A 21,231-nucleotide genomic window follows, 5' to 3' on the forward strand; every position below is an offset into this window, starting at 1 on the left:
AGTCCAACACTCTGTGTCACACAGTGGCCAAAAAACCCAAGTGCCATCAGGAGATCCACCAGTGGGGCTAGAAGCCCTCCCACTTTGCCCCCCCCCCAAGCACCAAGAATACAGAGCATCACTGCCCCAGGGAGTTCCAACAATATGCTATGTTTAATAGCCACTGATGGACCTCTGCTCCATCTGCTTATCCAATCCCCTCTTGAAGCTGTCTATGCTTGTAGCCGCTGCCACCTCCTGTGGCAGTGTATTCCACGTGTTCATCACCCTCTTCTCCTCAGTTGGGACTCAGAGTGCCTTAGAACATCATTCTCCACTCTGTTCTCTCAGAACAGGAACCCTGTGAAGTAGGCCAGTCAGAGAGTTTGTGGCAGGCCCAAAGTCCCCCAGTGAGCTTCCATGGTGGAAGTGGGGATTCTAATCCAGGTCGGCCAGGGTCCTCATCTGCCAATCTGTCCACAACACTACACTGGCTCTCCAGAGTGGATGGGCTTTTCTACCACAGATCAGCCAATGCAGCATAAAGCCCCAGCCATAGACTGGAATAGAACCACCAAGTCCTGTGGGATGAAATGGAAAACAAGTATTTGCTGAAAACAAAAAAGGGTCCCAGAACATACCTCTGCAGTTGCACCAGAAGAGATGTGTTCCAATGGTTGGGGAGGTTTATGCCTTTCACGACAGTATTTGATTCTTGGGAGGAAGAGGAAGAAGAGGAAGAGGAGATGACTTGGTTTTATGCCCCATTTTTCACTTGGAGTCTCAGAACAGCTTACAATCCCCTTCCCTTCCTCTCCCTGCAACAGACACCCTATGAGGTAAGTGGGGCTGAGAGAGCTCTGAGAGGACTGCTCTTAAGAAAACAGCTCTGAGAGAACTTACGATTGATCCGAAGTCCTCCATGCATCTAATGAAGAGAGCCATGTTCCTTGATGCTACAATAACATTTGTTAGTCAAGATGCTACTGGACTCTACTTTTCTGCAGCAAGAACACAGCTAATTCTTCTGGATCAGATGTAAAAAGGCTCTCTCATCAGGAAATACATAAGAGAAGCCATGTTGGATCAGGCCAATGGCCCATCCAGTCCAACACTCTGTGTCACACAGTGGCCAATATATGTGTGTGTGTATACACACACACACACACACACACACACATATATATATATACTGTGGCTAATAGCCACTGATGGACCTCTGCTCCATATTTTTATCCAATCCCCTCTTGAAGCTGGCTATGCTTGTAGCCGCCACCACCTCCTGCGGCAGTGAATTCCACATGTTAATCACCCTTTGAGTGAAGAAGTACTTCCTTTTATCCATTTTAACCTGACTGCTCAGCAATTTCATTGAATGCCCATGAGTTCTTGTATTGTGAGAAAGGGAGAAAAGTACTTCTTTCTCTACCTTCTCCATCCCATGCATAATCTTGTAAACCTCTATCATGTCACCCCGCAGTCGATGTTTCTCCAAGCTAGCTCCTTGCGCTGGGGGGAAAAATAAACAGAACAGATTTGTGGGGATCCAACTCATTATTTCCTACATATCAATATGGAGGGTATTTACATTTGATGTTGCAGAAAGCTTAGTTCTCTGTAACCATTATAAGCGGCCTTGAAGATTCTCCAAGGTTAGCACACACAGATGGATTTATTGTGTATAAACCATCCAAAGCTAACAGGGTGCAAAGCCAAGCAGAGACATCAGCTGAAAAACCTGGGGAGGATTCATAGAGCTAGCACAAGGACAGAGCAAAGGACTGGAAGCTCCTAGGGGCAGAGCCCTCTTTGCTTATGAAACCAGCACCTGGCAAGAAGTGGCACCAAGATGAACTTATGGCGCCATCTTGTGATCATGGCTGCTTATGATATTCTAAGCCAAGATTAAAAGTTTTGTCTTTGCCTTTTTAAAAAACATAAAAGGTGTAATGTATCAGTAACAACATGCGCCCGCGCGGAGGCTACTGGGCTGTCCCAGAAGCCTCCAGCGCAGGGCGCGGAATCACCTGCCAATCAACAGCTGCGGCGGGTAGTTCAACAGGTCAGGATTGGCCTGACCGACCCAGTAGGCTGTACCGGGAATTGTATATAAGCGGGGCCCGGCCCGCGTGCTCTCTCTCTTGCAACGTGCTCCTAATAAACTATGTTGCCCTACTCTCGTCTCCGCTTCGAGTACGTTACACTGGCGACGAAGGTGGGATCTTAGCCTCAGCGGCTACCACGGAGATCTAGGGCAACCACGAGTCCTGACCGCCGCCGTCATGGCCACCCAGAACGGAACCACCGGCTACATCGAGACATTCGACCCCGCCAATCCCGAGGGCTGGGAGTCCTACGCGGAGCGGGTCGAGTTCTACCTCAGGGCCAACAAGGTCACCGACGCCGGCACGAAGAGGGACGTTCTCCTGAGCGTCTGCGGGCCAGCCACGTTCGAGATCGCCAAGGGTCTCTCGGCTCCCGTCCGCCTCACGGAGAAGTCCTACGAGGAGATCATCAGACTCCTCACCGGTCATTTCTTGCCACAGCCTTCGCGGGTGGCCCGTCGGTTCCTGTTCCACAGAAGGGACCAGGCAGCGGGGGAATCGGCCGCCGACTACCTGGCGGCCCTCCGCAAGATCGCCGGGAACTGCAACTTCCCCCAGCTGGAAGACACCCTGGCCGACCGATTCACGTGGGGCCTCCGCGACGAGAGGCTCCAGCAGAAGCTCTTCGCCAAAGAAGAGCTCACCCTCCAGAGCGCCTTCAGTGAGGCGGTGGCGTTCGAGAGGACCTCCAGGACCTTCCCCAAGGCCCGGACAGAAGCTGCCCACCACGAGGAGCTGGACCACGACTGCCCAGAGGAGGAAGAAGCCCACCAGCTGCGCCGCCCAGCCGGGCCACCCAGCAGAGCCGCCCAACGCCCCCGAGCGGCCGAACGACCCCCAGCGACGGAGAGGGTCCCGGCCACCAAGTGCGCCAGCTGCGGCGACCCCCACGACAGGCGGGACTGCCGGTACCGGACCTGGGACTGCCGGAGCTGCGGAAAGACGGGCCACATCACAAGGGCTTGCCGAGCCAAGCCCAACCGCCAGAGGCCGACCACGCATCACGAGTCGGCGGAGTTCCACTCCACGGACTCCACGTCCCTGCAGGTACTGAACTTGCCCCTCTCCACCCCCGATAAAATCAAAATGGCGGTCCTCATCGAAGGGAACCCCTGCCAAATGGAGGTGGACTCTGGTTCCTCCATCTCCATTATTGCGGAGGAAACCTTGAGGAAGCTGTGTCCCCCCCAGCGGCTGCAACTAAGGCCGGCGAACTTCATACTCCGGGACTTTCAGAAGAATCCGGTGCAAATCGCGGGGTGGGCGCGGGTGCAAGTCGAGAGAGGGTCCTTCTATGGCCCGCTGGACATCCTGGTGGTAAAGCGCCAGCTTGCCACCCTGCTGGGCCTGGCGTGGTTCAAACCCTTGGGGATCCGGCTGGAGGGGGTGGGGCAAACCCTAACACCCAGGGGATTCGGGGAGATATGCCAAGAGTTCCCCGACGTGTTCGATGGTTCTCTAGGGAGCTACAAAGGGCCGGCCATCTCCCTACCGCTAGACCCCACGGTCAGGCCGATTCGGCTCAAGGCGAGAAGGGTCCCGTTCGCCTTAAAGCCAAAAATAGAGGCCGAACTAGACTGCCTCACAGCCCAGGGAGTCCTGGAGCCCGTGGACTACGCCACCTGGGAGACCCCCATCGTAACCCCCATCAAGCCAAACGGGGAGGTGCGGATCTGTGCAGACTATAAATGCACGATAAACAAGGCACTGCAGGATAACCCCTACCCAGTGCCGGTGGTGAGCCACGTTCTGGCTGCCCTAGCGGGGTCCAAGATCTTCGGGAAGCTGGACCTGGCCCAGGCCTACCAACAGCTCCCGGTAGATGCTAAGACGGCGGAGGCCCAAACTATTGTGACACACAGGGGGGCCGGGTGAGGAGGCTTCAATTCGGGGTTAGCGTCGCTCCCGGGATCTTCCAGAGTATAATGGACGCTCTCCTGAAAGGGATCCCCGGAGTCCAGCCGTTTTTTGATGACGTGCTAGTCGCCGCCCCGGACCCCGAAGAATTCGGAAACCGCCTAAGAGAGGTACTCCGCCGGTTCCAGGCAGCGGGGCTCAAAGTCAAGCGGGAGAAATGCCTGTTGGGGGTCCCACGGGTGGAGTTCCTGGGGTTCGCCGTAGACGCAGTGGGAATCCACCCAACGGAAGAAAAGACCCGAGCCATTGTGAAAGCGCCAGCCCCCACCTGCAAAGCGGAGCTACAAAGCTTCTTGGGGGTGCTTAACTTTTACCATTCATTTCTCCCCCACAAGGCGGCCCTAGCAGAGCCCCTGCACCGCCTGCTGGACAAAAAAGCCCCTTGGGTTTGGAGCAAACGCCAAGCAGCCGCGTTTCAGGCAGTCAAGGATGTTTTGGTGTCTAATGCGGTGCTCCATCATTTTGACGAGGGCCTCCCCGTCATCCTGGCTTGCGATGCGTCGCCATACGGGGTGGGAGCGGTCCTGGGGCACCAACTCCCCGACGGGAGGGAGGTACCGGTCGCATACTACTCCCGCACACTGACGCCAGCCGAGCGCAACTACGCGCAAATAGACAAGGAGGCTCTGGCAATCGTGGCGGGGGTCCGCAAGTTCCATGAATACCTGTATGGGCGGAGGTTCACCATAGCTACGGACCACAAGCCCCTCTTAGGTCTGCTGGCCCCCAACCGCCAAACCCCCCAAATACTGTCGCAGCGCGTGTTGAGGTGGAACCAATTCCTCAACTCCTACACTTACACACTGGTACACAGGGCCGGCAAGGCTATGGGTCACGCGGACGCACTCAGCCGCTTGCCGCTTCCGGAAACGGGTCCAGACCCCACCCCCGCACACCAGGTCATGCTAATGGAGAGCCTCCCGGAGCCGCCCCTACACGCAGCGGAGGTCGCCAAGGCCACCCAGAAACACAAGACACTAGCACGGGTGCTCGACTGGGTGGTGAGGGGCTGGCCGGAGGGGAACATGGGGGAAGAATTCAAGCCATATAAGACCAGGAGGGAGGAACTAGCAGCCCACAAGGGGTGCCTGTTATGGGGGAGTAGGGTGGTGATTCCGCCCCCGCTGCAAAAGCGTGTCCTAGAATCCTTACACGAGACCCATCCTGGCATAGTCCGAATGAAGGCCTTGGCCAGAAGCTACGTCTGGTGGCCGGGGATGGACAGGGAGATAGAGAGCTGGGTCCGACGGTGCCAAACGTGTCAAGAGTCGCGGCCCGAGCCGCCCAGCGCCCCCGCCACTAGGTGGGAGTCAACCCGGAAACCATGGTCGAGACTCCACCTCGATTTCGCGGGGCCATTCAAGGGGCAGATCTTCATGATAATAGTGGACGCCTACACCAAGTGGTTGGAGGTCATCCCCGTAGGGTCCACCTCAGCCGCCGCCGCAATCCGAGCGCTGCGCAGGGTCTTATGCACACACGGTATCCCGGACACCATAGTCTCAGACAACGGGACCACGTTCACGTCTGCAGACTTCCAGGCGTTCCTCCATAGACACCTGATTAGGCACATAAGATCTGCCCCCTTCCACCCAGCCACCAACGGCCAGGCGGAGCGGATGGTCCGCACCACGAAAGAAGCCCTGGGCCGAATTGTGCAGGGGGACTGGGACCACCGATTAGCGGCGTTCCTTTTCGACAATAGGGTCACCCCCAACCCGGTCACAGGGGTGAGCCCGGCAGAGCTACTAATGGGACGCAAGCTGACAACCCGACTGGACAGACTACACCCCGACCGGGCGTCAGACACCCGCGAGAGCCCCGAGGTTCGGGACGCAGTCAGGGGGTTCTTTGCGGGCGACCCAGTTTACGCCCGGAACTATGCAAGGGGGCCTGATTGGGTGGCGGGCCGAGTGCTACGAGTGACGGGGTCCCGCCACTACGACATATCAACCGAGGGGGGCCAGGTATTACGGCGGCACATAGACCAGTTGCGCCGCCGCACGCTACCGGAGGAGCCGGCAGACACAGAAGAGGCGTGGTCCGGGGAGGGGCCATCCGAGAGCCGACCTGAGGACGAGGCCCCAGCGCCCATCACGCCGACGCAGCGAACACCAGAACGGTCCGAGCCCGAAAGACCCGCTGAACCAGTCCCGCCGCCTCCGGCCACACCACGGGTCGCCGAAGCACCAATCGCCGAAGCAGCGCCTCCCCCACCGGACCTCCCTAGGCGGTCCACCCGGGAGCGCCGACCTCCCGCGTATCTCAAGGACTATGTTCCTTAACTAGGGGGGGAGGGGTGTAATGTATCAGTAACAACATGCGCCCGCGCGGAGGCTACTGGGCTGTCCCAGAAGCCTCCAGCGCAGGGCGCGGAATCACCCGCCAATCAACAGCTGCGGCGGGTAGTTCAACAGGTCAGGATTGGCCTGACCGACCCAGTAGGCTGTACCGGGAATTGTATATAAGCGGGGCCCGGCCCGCGTGCTCTCTCTCTTGCAACGTGCTCCTAATAAACTATGTTGCCCTACTCTCGTCTCCGCTTCGAGTACGTTACAAAAGGCCAGGGCTTTTTTTCCCCCCTGGAAAAAAGAGGTGCCAGAACTCTCAAGAGCAAAATGAAAGAGAAACATGCAGTTGCCCCTCATGCACTTTTAAACATTTGTTGAGAATTTTGTTTTCCCCGAAGAGGTTTTGGAACTCCGTTCCACCTCGTCCCCGCAGAAAAAAAGCCCTACAAAAGGTAACCTTGAACTAACACCAGACCCTCCAGCTTTTAATGTTCCTTCATGTGTAAATCATGCTTGGTAAGTATAGAATGGAACATGTCTCACCTGTACTTGAACTCCCCGGGCTACCAATTTGTGTCTGGATGCAGTCCAAAGGTGCTGGTTCCTGTCGTTCCAGCTGTCCCCATTTCCTGATCCCTTTCTCTGTCAGCATCACTATTTGTGCTCTGGGGAATGCTTTGTTACAGTGCTGAATGTCATGTCCCACACTCTCATTCTGTACTCTCTCTCTCCCCCTGCCCCCAACATCCCTGCATTTCTGAATGGGGAAGGGTTGCATCTCATCCCTAGTGCATGCCCACATCAATCCCTACATGCATGAATACTAAGGAATGATGCACTAAGGAATACGTGCACAGCCTGAAGCTTCCAAGCTGTTGACGACTTACTGTAGAACCATGATGAGGTGTGACTATGACTTTCATCCAAGGAATAAACACATTCTCACTGTATCTCCCTGCTTTTGAATCACTAGGAATCCTATTTGCTATTACTGAGCGAAGAATGCTGAGGATGGAGAAGAGCTAGATTTGAGTCCAGTCGCACCTTAAAGACCAACGAGGTTTCCAGGGTATGAGCATTCAAGGGTCAAAGCACCCTGGAAAACTTGGACTGATCCCTCACAATTGCTCTGTCCTTGGGCTTTTGCTTTCCCCAGCTCAAGCAATTGATTCCCCACCAGTCACTGCACTGGGGCATATTGAATGGGTTAGATCCAGCCAGCATTTCCTGTAAATCTTGCCCAGATTCCCCCTTAATACATGCTGGTTTTTTACACATGGTTTTTGTTCCTGTAGGTCCTAGGATCCCCAGCACAGTAAATTTTTGTGGTCCAGGAAGACGCTTCCTCACTTCTAGCAGAAGCGCTGGTGGGATCCAAACCCTGGCCTTGTGCAGTCTGGTCTGATCTGAAGGGCCGCCTTCTCCCCTGCAAGCCTGCCCATCAGATAGGACCATCTTCAGAAGCTCCACTCAGTGTGCCAGGACATCTGTTTATGGCATCCATAAATTCCAATACATCAATCCATAAAGCAGAGCAGAAGAATAAGAGTAGGGTTTTTATCCCCTGCTTTTTTCAACCCTGAGGAATCTCCAAGAGACTTACAATCACCTTCCCTTCCTCTCCCCACAACAGGCACCTTTTGAGGAGGCAGGTGAGGCTGAGAGAATTTTGAGAGAACTGTGGCTGGCCCAAGGTCACCCAGCAAGACTGTGCGGAGGAGGAGTGGGGAATCAAAGCCAGTTCTCCAAATTACAGCCTGCCATTCTTAAACACAACACCACACTATGGAACACTGGCCAGCCAACTCATAGAATCTTCCTGGAGGAGGAGGAGAAGAGGGCCTATTGGGAACAGGATTTTACACCAAGAATGTGATTTGCAACAATAGGCATCTCTCATGCTTTGGAGCTATAGATGGGCATTTAACCCATGAAAAATACCCACTGGCCCAGTCAACTATTTTAAAGGCATTAGCTTTATTAGAACAACAACAACAACTAAAATATAATTTAATCGTCAACAGGTTGGATACCAATGCTAATTACAAAAGCTCACACACAAAAACAAAGGAGAGAACTGTTAATGCGACTCAATGTGACTCAATGTCCTTAATTTTAACAATGTTAGAGAGAAGATTTCGAGTCATCACAATGTTCATCCAAGCAGCTTCCAGAATCAACGTCTGATGCTTATTCTTTGGCTTTTCTCCACAAACCCCAGAGCCATGAAGTATATAAAGAATATGAAACAACATAATAGTCTTGATTGAATAATTTATTTGCAAACTGAACAAACTGGTTCATCTTGACACAACTGAATAGTTATTTGCATTTAATCACAGTGGTTCTGATTTATATCAGAAGCATTCTGTACACTGTGTTCCCTTTGAATCTTGCTGCTGCAAATAAAGAGGTGCTCAACTAAGAATATATAACTGACTCATAGATCAGAATGTCAACTTTATTTTCTGTGTCCCCCCCCCCCCCGTTTATTCTGTTTCTGGCATCCCTTTATTCCCCCTCCACACCCTCCATCCATTCTAGGGCTACCAATCCCCAGGTGAGGGGAGGGGATACCTGGTTTGGAGACCCTCCCCCCACCCCGCTTCAGGATCATCAGAAAGCAGGAGGGAGGGAAATGTCTGCTGGGCACTCCATTATTCCCTGTGGAGATTGATTCCCATGGTTATAGTAGAAAATTGATCTGTGGGTATCTGGGGCTCGGGGGGGGGCCTGTTTTTTGAGGTAGAGGCACCAAATTTTCAGCATAGCATTTGGTGCCACTCCTCAAAATAATCCCTAAGTTTCAAAATGACCTGACCAGGGGGTCCAATTCTATGAGCCCCAAAAGATGGTGCCCCTATCCTTCATTATTCAAAATTGTGAGGAGGCATTTAAAAGGTGCATGGTCCCTTTAAATGTGATTGCCAGAACCCCCTTCAGAGTTCAATTATGCTTACCACATCCTTGCTCCTGGCTCCACCCCCAAAGTCCCCAGATATTTCGTGTCAGACGTGGCAACCCTAATCCATTCACAATATTACTTAACATTATATTAGTACATTTAAAATCTCATGCAAAGTTTTGGGTGGCCTTATGCCATTCTCCTCTCCCCCATTTTACCATTCCAAGAAACCTGTGAAAAGTAGGTTAGACTCCAAGTGTATGGCTGACAGCTGGGGAAATGGGGCATGTCCGGGGAAAATCCAAATTTCCCACCTAGATGACAGACACATCCAGGCATTGCTGCGATCATGTCCATAACTTCACAATAAAGCAGACTTGTGGAAGATGAAAGGAAAGCTTGGGGGAGGGGACAGGAAGTGTGAGAACACAGCCACTTTCAAACAGCATTGAACCCAGAAATTAAAACCCATGTGGAAATGGCCACAGTTCTGCTGTGTTGGCAGCAGAAAGCACCTTCTTGTGCCAAAGAAATACATTGGAATGAATTGGTTGGATCTACCCCAAAATCTCCATGATCTGCCTTTCCCCATGTGCAGCGGTGGGGTGGGGGTGACATCAACAAGGCTCGTTAGACTCCATGCTGCTATAAATGATGCATTGCCCTATAGCTTGAAGGCTGCAATGCAATCCAGAGCCAGCAGAGGGCTCTGTTGGATGTACAGGTCTAATTTCTCCTCTGTGACGTCTCTGATTCGGAGCCGAGACACAATTAAATCATTTGCAGTATTGATTTTCCAAATTAAATGAAGGCTCACGTGCACCCTCTATTGGAGGGGGAGATAAATGAGCAAAACCTTGCAGCAGACGCTGTCCTTTTTCTCAAGCCCATCAGCAATCCTGCATCCCTAAATTTTACTTACCTGAAGTCGTAGTCCGCTATGCAACTCCTGGATCCTCCTTTATTTGCCACTCTGACCATGAAATACTGATATTTAAACATCTGCAAGCTTTGGATCACATCAAATTATACATCACCCGCTGTTAGGTGATAGCGTTCTGCCAGAGTTAGAATGCGGGATTGTTCCCAGGAATCCCACGGTTTGCATTGCCAAGAAGAAACATTTCTTTATAGAAAATATTAGCCTCCTGCCTTATTCCCTTAGATTCAAGACAGCTAGCAAAATCCTTGTCTAGACAGCCGAGGCTAGCCTGATCAAGAAGAAGACCGCAGATTTATACCCCGCCCTTCTCGCTGAATCAGAGTCTCAGAAGAGCTTACAATGTCCTTTATCTCCTTCCCCCACAACAGACACCCTGTGAGGTGGGTGAGGCTGAGAGAGCTCTCCCAGAAGCTGTCCTTTCAAGGACAACTCGTACGAGAGCTATGGCTGACCCTAGGCCATACCAGCAGCTGCAAGTGGAGGAGTGGGGAATCAAGTTCTCCCAGATAAGAGTCCACACACTTAACCACTACAAAAACTGACTCTCTAATGGGAGCTGGATCTGATCGGAGACCACCTAGGAACTCCAACATTCCTAGGCAGAGGCAGGCAATGACAAACCACCTCCAGACCTCTCTTTGCCTCGAAAACCCTGCAAGGTTGCCATAAATCATCTGCAAGTTGATGGTGCTTTCCACCACCACCACCAAGGCAACACCACCTTGCAAGGACACAAAAACAAAACCATCCACTTGACAGAATAAAATTCAGCACACATGTGAAAAACACACAGGTTAAAAAAACATGCCCGATCTGCAGAACCATTTTACCTTCCTAACGCCCTCTGAAATAAAAGAGTGTTACACACACCTTCCAGAATGCAGCAAGTGAAGCTGCCCTCCCACGCTCATCCTGGCAAAGACTTCAAAAGGATTGCCCTTGCAAAAGAACAGGCCCATGACTTAGTTCAGGCTGGCCAAATTGTGGCTCGGGAGCCACATGTGGCTCTTTCACACATATTGTGTGGCTCTCGAAGCCCCCACTGCCCTGTCAGCCACCTTGGAAAGGACATTTGTCTCTAAATCATTCCTCCAAGTGCATTGGAGAATGCATTTAAAGTTAAAGTTGCTTTCTTTCCACCTAGGCTTGCCAATCCCCAGGTCCCAGCAGGGGTTCTTCCGCTTTCCCAGGCTCCTTCCTGCCCCCAGTCAGCTGGTCGGCGGGCAGAAGCCCAGCCCTCAGAGGACTATGTGCCTTTTCACCTCCAGAGGCTTCAGTCTCTGATTGAAAGGCTTCCTCTCGGGATGGTGTGTCTGTGTTACTTTGAGGAAGTTGGCAGCAACTTGTGAGTAGAGAGGCCAATCCCTCACTTCAGAGTCACCAGAAACGGGGGGGGGGGGGGGACTGCTGAGCACTTCATTATTCCCTATGTGGAGATCGATTCTCATAGGGTATAATGAGGAATTGATCTGGAGGTTTCAGGGGCTCTGGGGGAGCTGTTTTTTGAGGTAAAGGCACCAAATTTTCCGTATAGTATCTAGTGCCTCTCCCCAAAGTACCCCCCAAGTTTCAAAAAGATTGGACCAGGGGGTCCAATTCTATGAGCCCCCAAAGAAGTTGCCCCTATCCATTATTTCCTATGGAAGGAAGACATTTTAAAAGATGTGCTGTCCCTTTAAATATGATGGCCAGAACTCCCTTGGAGTTCAATTATGCTTGTCACACCCTTGCTCCTGGCTCCACCCCCAAAGTCCCCAGATATTTCTTGAATTGGATTTGGCAACCCTATTTCCACCTCTCAATCCCCTCTCCTTCCTTCCTTCCTTCCTTCCTTCCTTCCTTCCTTCCTTCCTTCCTTCCTTCCTTCCTTCCTTCCTTCCTTCCTTCCTTCCTTCCTCCCAACATCTGACATTTATTCTATGTGGCTTTCACACATTGAGCAAGCTTGTTCACCCCCGATTTAGCTGCTGCTATACAAAGCTAAACTGACAGGTCTGTCTGAACTTGAAGAACATAGGTGGCATATTCCAGGAGATTCAGCTCAATAAGTGTTTTATTTATTTTTCATTTGAATAAGTATTTTATTTATTTCATTTATGCCTTGTCCCTCAAAGGGAACCCAAAGTGGCATACATCAGGGGTGGCCAACGGTAGCTCTCCAGATGCTTTTTGCCTACAACTCCCATCAGCCCCAGCCAGCATGGCCAATGGCTGCGGCTGATGGGAGTTGTAGGCAAAAAGCATCTGGAGAGCTACCATCGGCCACCCCTGGCATACATCACTGTTCTTTTGACAACCCTATAAGGTAGGTTAGGCTGAGTGTGTGCGACCAGCCCCAAATCACCTAGAAAGCTTTCATAGTAGATTGGGAATTCAGTCCTGGGCCTCCGATCCTAGTCTGACAAAGAATACAGGAGGCTGCATCCCAAAGTTATCTTTGGGCAATTCCAAACCATAGATTCCTCAGTATCTGGAGACAATTCCCTAAAATGGGCCACAGAGCACGGCTTGCTCAAAAACTCCGTTTTCAGGACTCCCGTAGTGTTGAACTGCTAAGAGCTTTGAAGTGAAGAGCTCTTCTGGAAAGCATACAGTTGACAGCAGATGAAGCTTGAAGGAGGCAGGCACATTGAAAGCTTTCCCAAGAAGACTGCACTAACAACAGCATGTGGCAGAACAACAGCAAGCATGATGTGGGTGGCAGAAAGTTTTCCACACTGAATGGGCCATTTATATCTACAGTACCTTTCTGTCTTGGCTTTTGCATGACATGTGGACATCGATGCGCATCTTCAACTGCTGCGGGATTTCCAAAGAGCAGAGAGAGAGACAATTCCTATGATATCTAACAGATGGATGCGGATGCAGACAGGAAGCCTGCATCTCCAACTTGACTGCATGGAATAGGAGAGAGAAGAGAAAGTGGGGAGACAGTAAGAAGTTGCCTTTCCCTAAAGAGTGCTGATCTACTCTTGAAAGGGAGTCAGCGACAGTAAACAGGAAGATGTTTAGTGCCTGCCTAGTGTCTGCAATGCTGTGGTCACTTGCTTCTGGAGGCTGAGACACTGGGACAGCACATCTGGTACTTCCAACAACTTCAATCACATCCGGGGTGGAATTCTAGCAGGAGCTCCTGTGCATATTAGGCCACACCCCCTGTTGTAGCCAATCCTCCAAGAGCTTACAAGGCTCTTTTTTGTAAGCTCTTGGAGGAGTGGCTACATCAGGGGTGTGTGGCCTAATATGCAAAGGCACTCCTGCTAGAATTCTACCCCTGAATCACATAATAAAGATCCTTGTGCTATAATGGTAGCTGTTGACAAAGCAACATCTTTAAAAATCTGAACAGAGAATCCTATCTTCAGTGTCCAGACCAATCAGAAGCCTCACTGGCCAAAAGCCCCGCCTGACCTCCTCACTTTCCTAAAACACTCGATGGACCCTGGCTTCTTTGGATGGCCATATAATTGGGGGTAGAGAAACAATTTTCTCTTCTGCCATTTCTTCACCTCAAACACTACTAGGAACACAGTGTAAACAAGGAAAAATATTAGACCAAATGCTTCCGAACAATTATATCTATTACTCCTGCTGATCACATAACATTAATTCCTAAAGAGAGAAAGGTTTGCCAGCATTGTAGTGGTTAAGATCCGGGCTTTTTTGAGCAGGAATGCACAGGAATGCAGTTCTGACTGGCTTGGTGTCAGGGGGTGAGGCCTAATATGCAAAAGTGTTCTTGCCAGGCTTTTTCTACAAAAGAGCCCTGTGTGAAACAATGGTGCTGTCAGGGGTGTGGCCTCTGCTTTCTGCAGGCAGCCATTTTGTGGCTGCATCCACCATGCTATATATATCAGAATTACAAAGGTGCCCATAGGCTCAAGAAGGTTGGGGACCTTTGCCTTAGAAGTTTTTAATACATTGGGACTTTACCTTTCAACCCCAATTCCCACCCACCCATCCCACACACACCATGGTCATCAAAGTAGCCAGGGTTGTGATTCCTCTTCTCTTCTGTTTTTTCTTTACTCTCCCTCAGGTTACAAACCTCAAAGTGGGGCCTGGATTTCTCCTGGTACTACAACTCATCTTTAGACTACCAGGAACAGTTCTCTCAGAAATTATGGCCGCTTTAGAGGACAGACTCCAGGGCATTACACAAACATCCCAAGCCCTGGATCTCCAGAACTTTCCCAAACTGGAGTTGATCATTCTACAGCTGCTTTTAACATTCTCTGATATGAATATATTCAGTTCTTATCAGATCTATTTTGGAGTATTCTATGTATCTGGGAACAAGCGTAAGAAAGATGGGATCGAGAATGCTCAAGGAGGGGGCTAGAGCAATGTATAGAGTGACCGAGGAACACCACAGGGCTCCTGGAACAGTTTAGGAATCGTGCGGTTTCCCTCCTTGGTTCTGGAAACCATGTGATGGCAGTGAACCAATACTGGTAGACAAGTTCTCTGACAGCCTGTCCCAAGCAGAATCTAACTGGTGGACAAGTTCTCTGACAGTCTGTCCCCGGCGGAATCTAAGTCCCCACCCCACACTTCTCCACCCAAACCAAGCATGTTGATAGAGGCGGATGACAGAAGGCAAGCTGGTGGACAGAATTGGGCGATCGGGCAAACAGGAGAAAGCATGTGACAGACAGGGAAGGAGGCAACGTCTCCCTTGAAAACAGCAGGGACTTGGTGGTATAAGCACACCATCTTGCAGCACGAAGCCTGGCGAAATTCCACAGCCTGCAGGAGATTTTCACAGGCGTTGGCTAATCAAAGCAGGTCAGATTCAGCTAGCTAAAACGAGATGTTTGTGGGCAGAAGTTGGAAAATGCCTGCATGGGGAGGGGGGCCGGATGTGGCTGGGCAGAGAGCACAGGCGGGAATGGATGGAGTCCAGGGTCTGCCCGCAGGCTGCATTGCATATGTGAGTGGGTGGACAATGACACAGCTGTGGACATACCAAAGCTGGCATGTGTGCATGGTGGATATATGGAAACCAGTGGCCATCCATGGATTGTGGGCAGGTAGTAGCTGGTGGTTTTGGGCAAATCAAGCCCCGAAAGAGGCTTCTCTTGGAGAGTGAGAAATGCAAGCAAAGAGAATAGTAGCTAGCCAATTATATTTTAAAAACAGTTTTCATTCTGATTGTGAAAATGACGTTAGTGGCAAGGGGAGGGAGGTTATATGTTTGAGGTGAATGGAACTACGTAAAAAGGCAGACCGACCCTGAAATCCATTTTCAGGGCCAGGTTCTCTGCCCTGAAATCTCCTGCCCTTGAACATGAACAGTGTGTCAGAACAACTCAACCAAGTCCTTTTAGGTCTAAGATTAAGAGGAATGATTCCTAGTAGGATATACTGAGGAAGCAAAGGATACAGGTTGTCAGGGGAGAATCTCGTCACTGTCCAGTGTTGGTTTGTGAACAGTGTGCATTTTTAATATATACATCATGTATTTTAAAAAGAATGTTAAGCTAAAGATTCTGGGATTTCTACCAAGTTTTAACCCTATCTGCTGCAGAAACTGTTGAATTGTTTTATTTTGTTTGGCAGCAAGGAAGGGGCAGGAGACATGGTCCATTCGAGTTGTGTTATACACCCAGCACTGACATTTCACAGATGTAATCCAAAAGCGTCAGAAGACAGCAATTCAAACTCAGAAGCAAGAAGTCATGCTGGGTTTCTCTCATTCTCAAAGGAGTGTTTTACGGCAGAACTCTAAAATAAACATGGTCTAGTACCACCTTAAAGAACATAAGAGAAGCCATATTGGATCAGGCCAATGGTCCATCCAGTCCAACACTCTGTGTCACACAGTGGCCAACCCCGCCCCCCAGGAGCCATCAGAAGGTCCATCAGTGGGGCCAGGACACTAGAAGCCCTCCCACTGTGCCCCCCCCCCCAGCATCAAGAATACAGAGCAACACTGCCCCAGACAGAGTTCCAACAATACACTGTGGCTAATAGCCACTGATGGACCTCTGCTCCGTATGTTTATCCAATTCCCACTTGAAACTGTCTATGCTTGCAGCCACCACCACCTCCTCTGGCAGTGAATTCTATGTGTTAACCACTCTTTGGGTGAAGAAGGACTTCCTTTATCGGTTCTAACCCAACTGCTCAGCAATTTCATTGAATGCCCACGAGTTCTCATATAATTTCTGCTTGTCAGCAGAAACCAGCAGGATTTCCCAAAATATGTTTCAAGAGCTTGAGCTCGCTTCATCAAATACCTGCTGATTAAGATCTTCTCCATTAATATGTGATGATTGTTCCAACGGCACTGCACACAATTCTTTGTTGCAATCTTCACAGCAACCCTGCTAGGCTAGCATGCTTCCCCATATAGCTGATACAAGGCTCAGTCAGCAACAAGCTTGCCGAGGCCATTTAAGGGAGGTCAGCTCCACTACACAGCCTCATTAATCAGCCCTTGTATTATTCCTTAGGGAGTTTGCATGACAGCTCCAGTCCTGCTGGAGGGGGCTTCCAACTAATACAATACAGTCCTTTAAAAAAAAACATTGCAAATGATCAGCGTGGAAACAAAGCAAGTCCTGCTTCCAGCCAAGGTAAGGGTTTTTACAGGTATTGGGATATTCCCCTCGAGATGAATCACAGCCAGCCATTACAAGCTAGGAAATTCCATTCACTCTTGCTCAGCCATAGCCTTTGAAGAGAAGCACAAAGAACATCAAGAATCGCTAACCGAAAAAGATTAGAACAGCTAATTAATATGCAGAACAGGCTGCCATACCTCAGAATAAGGGAAGGAACACTGGGGAAAATGAGAGAAAAACAGCATGAATGATCAGGGAAAGATATGTTGGTTCTCCCCCCTTCTTTATAGCACACAAAGCAACACATTTTTGAAACCGATTTGAGCCCAGCAACACCTTAAAGCTCAACATTTTTGGGCTATAAGCTGAAGCTATGGCTCTCAAAACTTTTACCCTGAAAATGTTGGTGTCGAAGGTGTTGCTGGACTCGAATCTGTTCTCCTGCAGGTCCAGCTCAAGAAATACCCGAGGAATTTGGGGATGGAGCCAGGAGACTTTGGGGGTGGAGTCAGGAACAAGGTTGCGACAAGCAGAATTAAACTTCAAAGGGAGTTCTGGCCATCACATTTAAAGGGACTGCGATCCTTTTAAATGCCTTCCCTCCATTGGAAATCATGAAGGATAGGGGCACCTTCTTTGGGGGTTTATAGAATGGACCCCCTGGTCCAATATTTTTGAAACTTGGAGGGTATTTTGAGGAGAGGCATTGGATGCTATACTGAAAATTTGATGCCTCTACCTCAAAAACCCCCAGACACCCACAGATCAATTCTCCATTATACTCTATGGGAATTGGTCTCCATAGGGAATAATGGAGTGCCCAGCAGACATCCCCCCGCTTTCTGATGACCCTGAAGCTGGGGGAGGGCCTCAAAACCAGGGGATCCCCCGCCCCCACCTGGCAACCCTATCTGAAACACTTTCAAAAGCACATCAATAATAATGCCTCTCTTGTGGAACATGCATAGCATCATCCTTTCTGCAGTGTCACAGGCTTGAAATGCACACAGGGAGTTGGGAATTAAAATCACAGTCCTGGTTTCCTCTTCCAAAGCGAGGGCTTTTATTTCAGCGAGGGCTTGGGAAGAAACAGCTTTCGGCCTGTACTCTTCTGCCTGTGAGAAATGTCCTCCACAACTCAAGTTGTAAACTGTGGCATATGGGACAACTGATCCCTCCACGATGAATGAGGGCAATGCATTTGTCAGGCATTTTTGAAAATTAAAAGCAGACAGCCAAAATCATCAAAAACCAGTAGGAGGTTCTGAAAGCTGCTGCTGCAATCCATGCAAATAACGTGACCAAAAGGATCAAATGTACTTTGCTTGAGAGCCTGTTTTCTGTCAAGGCCCTCACCCACACTTGTACAATTGGCTAACACATTCATAATTTAAAACAAAGTATATTTGAGTTTGGATGGCTTTTGAGCCCGGTGTCAAGCATGGTAGAATTCCATTGGTAATCGATTGTTTTAGGGTCCTCCATAAAGCTGGCCTGTGAAATATCATGGAGGACCAAGGTCTGTTAACTCTGTTATTCTTTCCCTCTCCCCCTTCTTACTTTATTGCTTGCAAAGTAGAAGTAGAGAGAAATGAAACTAACTTAAGAGTTATCAGTACCTTCCCATACATTCCTGTTAGGGAGTGTGACACATCTGGGGAAAGCAAGGACAGAGTCCTGATAACACCATGAGAACGTAGACATTTATGATAGTTTTTGTGTGAGAGCGCATCCCTCTCCCCCACCTTTTGGAATCCTTTTGAAGAATGCCTTAAAAGTATTGTATCAATGTATCTTTAGCATCACTCTCAAGAATCTGTTACACTGAAAGTATCGGTCTATCAATAAAGGTAGTTTCGTATCAAACCTGACTAGTCATTGAAACTGCATGCTTGACACATGGGCAGACAGCACCTGTTCAGCAGCATACCAGACTGCCCAAAAATCTGGGCAGGCTACTGTGATGCATGTTAGGGGTCAAACCAGCTAGTAATTAAGCAAAGCCCCATTCTCTAATGCCAGACATAGTCTGTAAATGCACAGCAGAAAGAGAAAAGTCCTCTTTGCCTGTCCCAAGGCACCGCAGTGCTTCACAGTCAAGCCTTGGTGCTCGAGAGGTTTCAGTGCAACAGTCAAAACTCAGTTTAATGCCTGAATGAAAAGAACACCTCTGAACATGCAGAATGCATTCATTCTTACATAACCTGACTTTCTTCTGAACTTTGTGTTGTGTATAGCAAGAGAGGCTGCCCGTTTGCTCTCAAGCGTCAAAACTAGGTGTTGCCAAACTGTGGCTTTTCCACACACATTGTGTGGCTCTCTCAAAACCCCACCACCCCATTGGCTGGCTTGGAGAAGGCAAGAATGTCTCTTTAAATCACTGCTCTAAGCCAAGCCAGCTGGCAGCTTGGAGAATGCATTTTAATTAAGTTGCTTTCTTTCCACCTCTTCCTTCCTTGTGGCTCTCAGACATCCGATGTTCGTGTCTCACAGCTCTCAGACATCTGATGTTTATTCTACGTGGCTCTTATGCTAAGCAAGTTTGGTCACCCCTAGTCAAAACTGACCAAGGAAGCTTTGACTCTCAAAAGCTTATTCCTTGGAAATCTTTAAAGTGCTCCTGGATCCTGCTCTTCTAATGCAGACAGACACAGGCACCCACCTGAAACAATTTTTACTCTGATCCTGTTAAGCAGTTTAGGCCGCTTGTGGAACATTGCCCAGTGATGAGTAGTGATCTGAATCCAAGTTTTCCCCATACTAACTACTACATCACACTTTCCCGATGCAATGAAAAGTAGACACCCCTGAACCACCAACCACCACTGAAGGTAGAAATAGGATTTGCAGAGAAGCGTGATTCTTGGCACCCAGTCATAACTACTATTCCCTACCCCAAATTCTGAAGCATTTCAAGCAACCCAATCCCACTGTACCATAGCCAATATCAGCTCCAGATGAGTTTGTTTGAAAACCGCCTCGTTAGGCAAACCCATGAAGATTTTGACCATGTGCAAGTAGCAGCTGCATGTGCCAGGCACAGAGCAATCTTCCTCCCTGTAAAAGTCTTAGGAAGACAAAACAGTGAATGTTTCTTGGCACCAGTTGCCTTCATGGCTGGCTTGCAAGACTCCTTGAGGCATCTGGCCAGCTATTGCGAGAAACAGGATGCCGGACTCAACGGTGTAACCCAGGGGTGGCCAACGGTAGTTCTCCGGATGTTTTTTTTGCCTACAACTCCCATCAGCCCCAGCCAGCATGGCCAATGGCTGGGGCTGGTGGGAGTTGTAGGCAAAAAAATATCTGGAGAGCTACTGTTGGCCACCCCTGGTGTAACTGGGCAGAGCTCCTTGGGTTAAAAAACCTCAATTAATGGACATCAGTAGATATTAGTCACAACAGCTAATAGACCTTCCATTTTTAGAAGCCATGTATCTCCAATTGTCAGAAGGGGAGGGGAAGCTTTCATTTTGTCCCCGTTTGCCACGCCATCTTGGAAACATCCGCTTGGTCACCTTGGGAAGTAACATTTGGATTAGATAGACTTGTTCAGTCAGACCCAGCAAAGTCAAAGCCTATAAGCAGTTATACATTTGGAATAAGGACTGCAAAAACAGAAGTGCCCTGTTCAGAGGCAGTCTACTTTTGAATACCAGGGCCCAGGGAACAAGTAGGGGAGGTCTCTTGCTTTCATGCCATGCTTTTGGGTACATGGTCAGGCACTGCGGAAATAGGAAAAAGGAAAAGCTGGGCCAGATAGGTCTTTGGCGTGGCCCATCAGGCTAGACACATGAAGGAGGTCCCCCACCACCTTAGTCATATCCAACATATTTTCAAAGATATATTCATTATTTAAATACAACTACTTCAAATATGCTACTAGTTCAGTTGAGACTTTTTCAGTCCAACAATACATCTGGTTTGCTACAAAAATTATCATCTATTTTCAGCATTTGTTTTTTTCCCTACCTCTCAGTGTGCTACGGCAGAGAGGATACACCAGTTCGCCATTCTCTCTCTCTCTCTCTCTCTCAACTATTGGGTACATTCACAATTTTACATGTAGAAAACCAAGGCACGTACAGTTCTAATTATATAAACATGCCTAATTCGGTACCACAATTTTATATTTTATAAAATATGTATTTCATGCTGCAAAAGGAGCAAAATATTGCATATATTTCAGTTTCCCAGCTTAAAACCTAAAAGGGGAAAAAAGAAACGATTTCAAAATTTCCAGAAAATAATCCTTAAAAATTATGTATACATGGTACCTTATACCTGAAAGGTCTGCAAAAATGTTGGATGGCCCCAGCATAAAGTAGTAGGTACTTTGTTTCAAGTTTGGTGGGCTTCCCTGCTAGCTCAAGATTATTGGGCCAGTATATTGAGAGAGATAAATAACATCTTAAATTGTAAGATAACATGCTCCCCTAAGGTAGCCCTGCTAAGCATTTTACCGGCAGAGCTTCCAAGGGAAAGGAAGTCTGCCCTTAAAAATCTACTGGTTGCAGCCAGACAT

Source organism: Heteronotia binoei, chromosome 1, assembly GCF_032191835.1.
Source record: "Heteronotia binoei isolate CCM8104 ecotype False Entrance Well chromosome 1, APGP_CSIRO_Hbin_v1, whole genome shotgun sequence".
Taxonomy (NCBI): domain Eukaryota; kingdom Metazoa; phylum Chordata; class Lepidosauria; order Squamata; family Gekkonidae; genus Heteronotia; species Heteronotia binoei.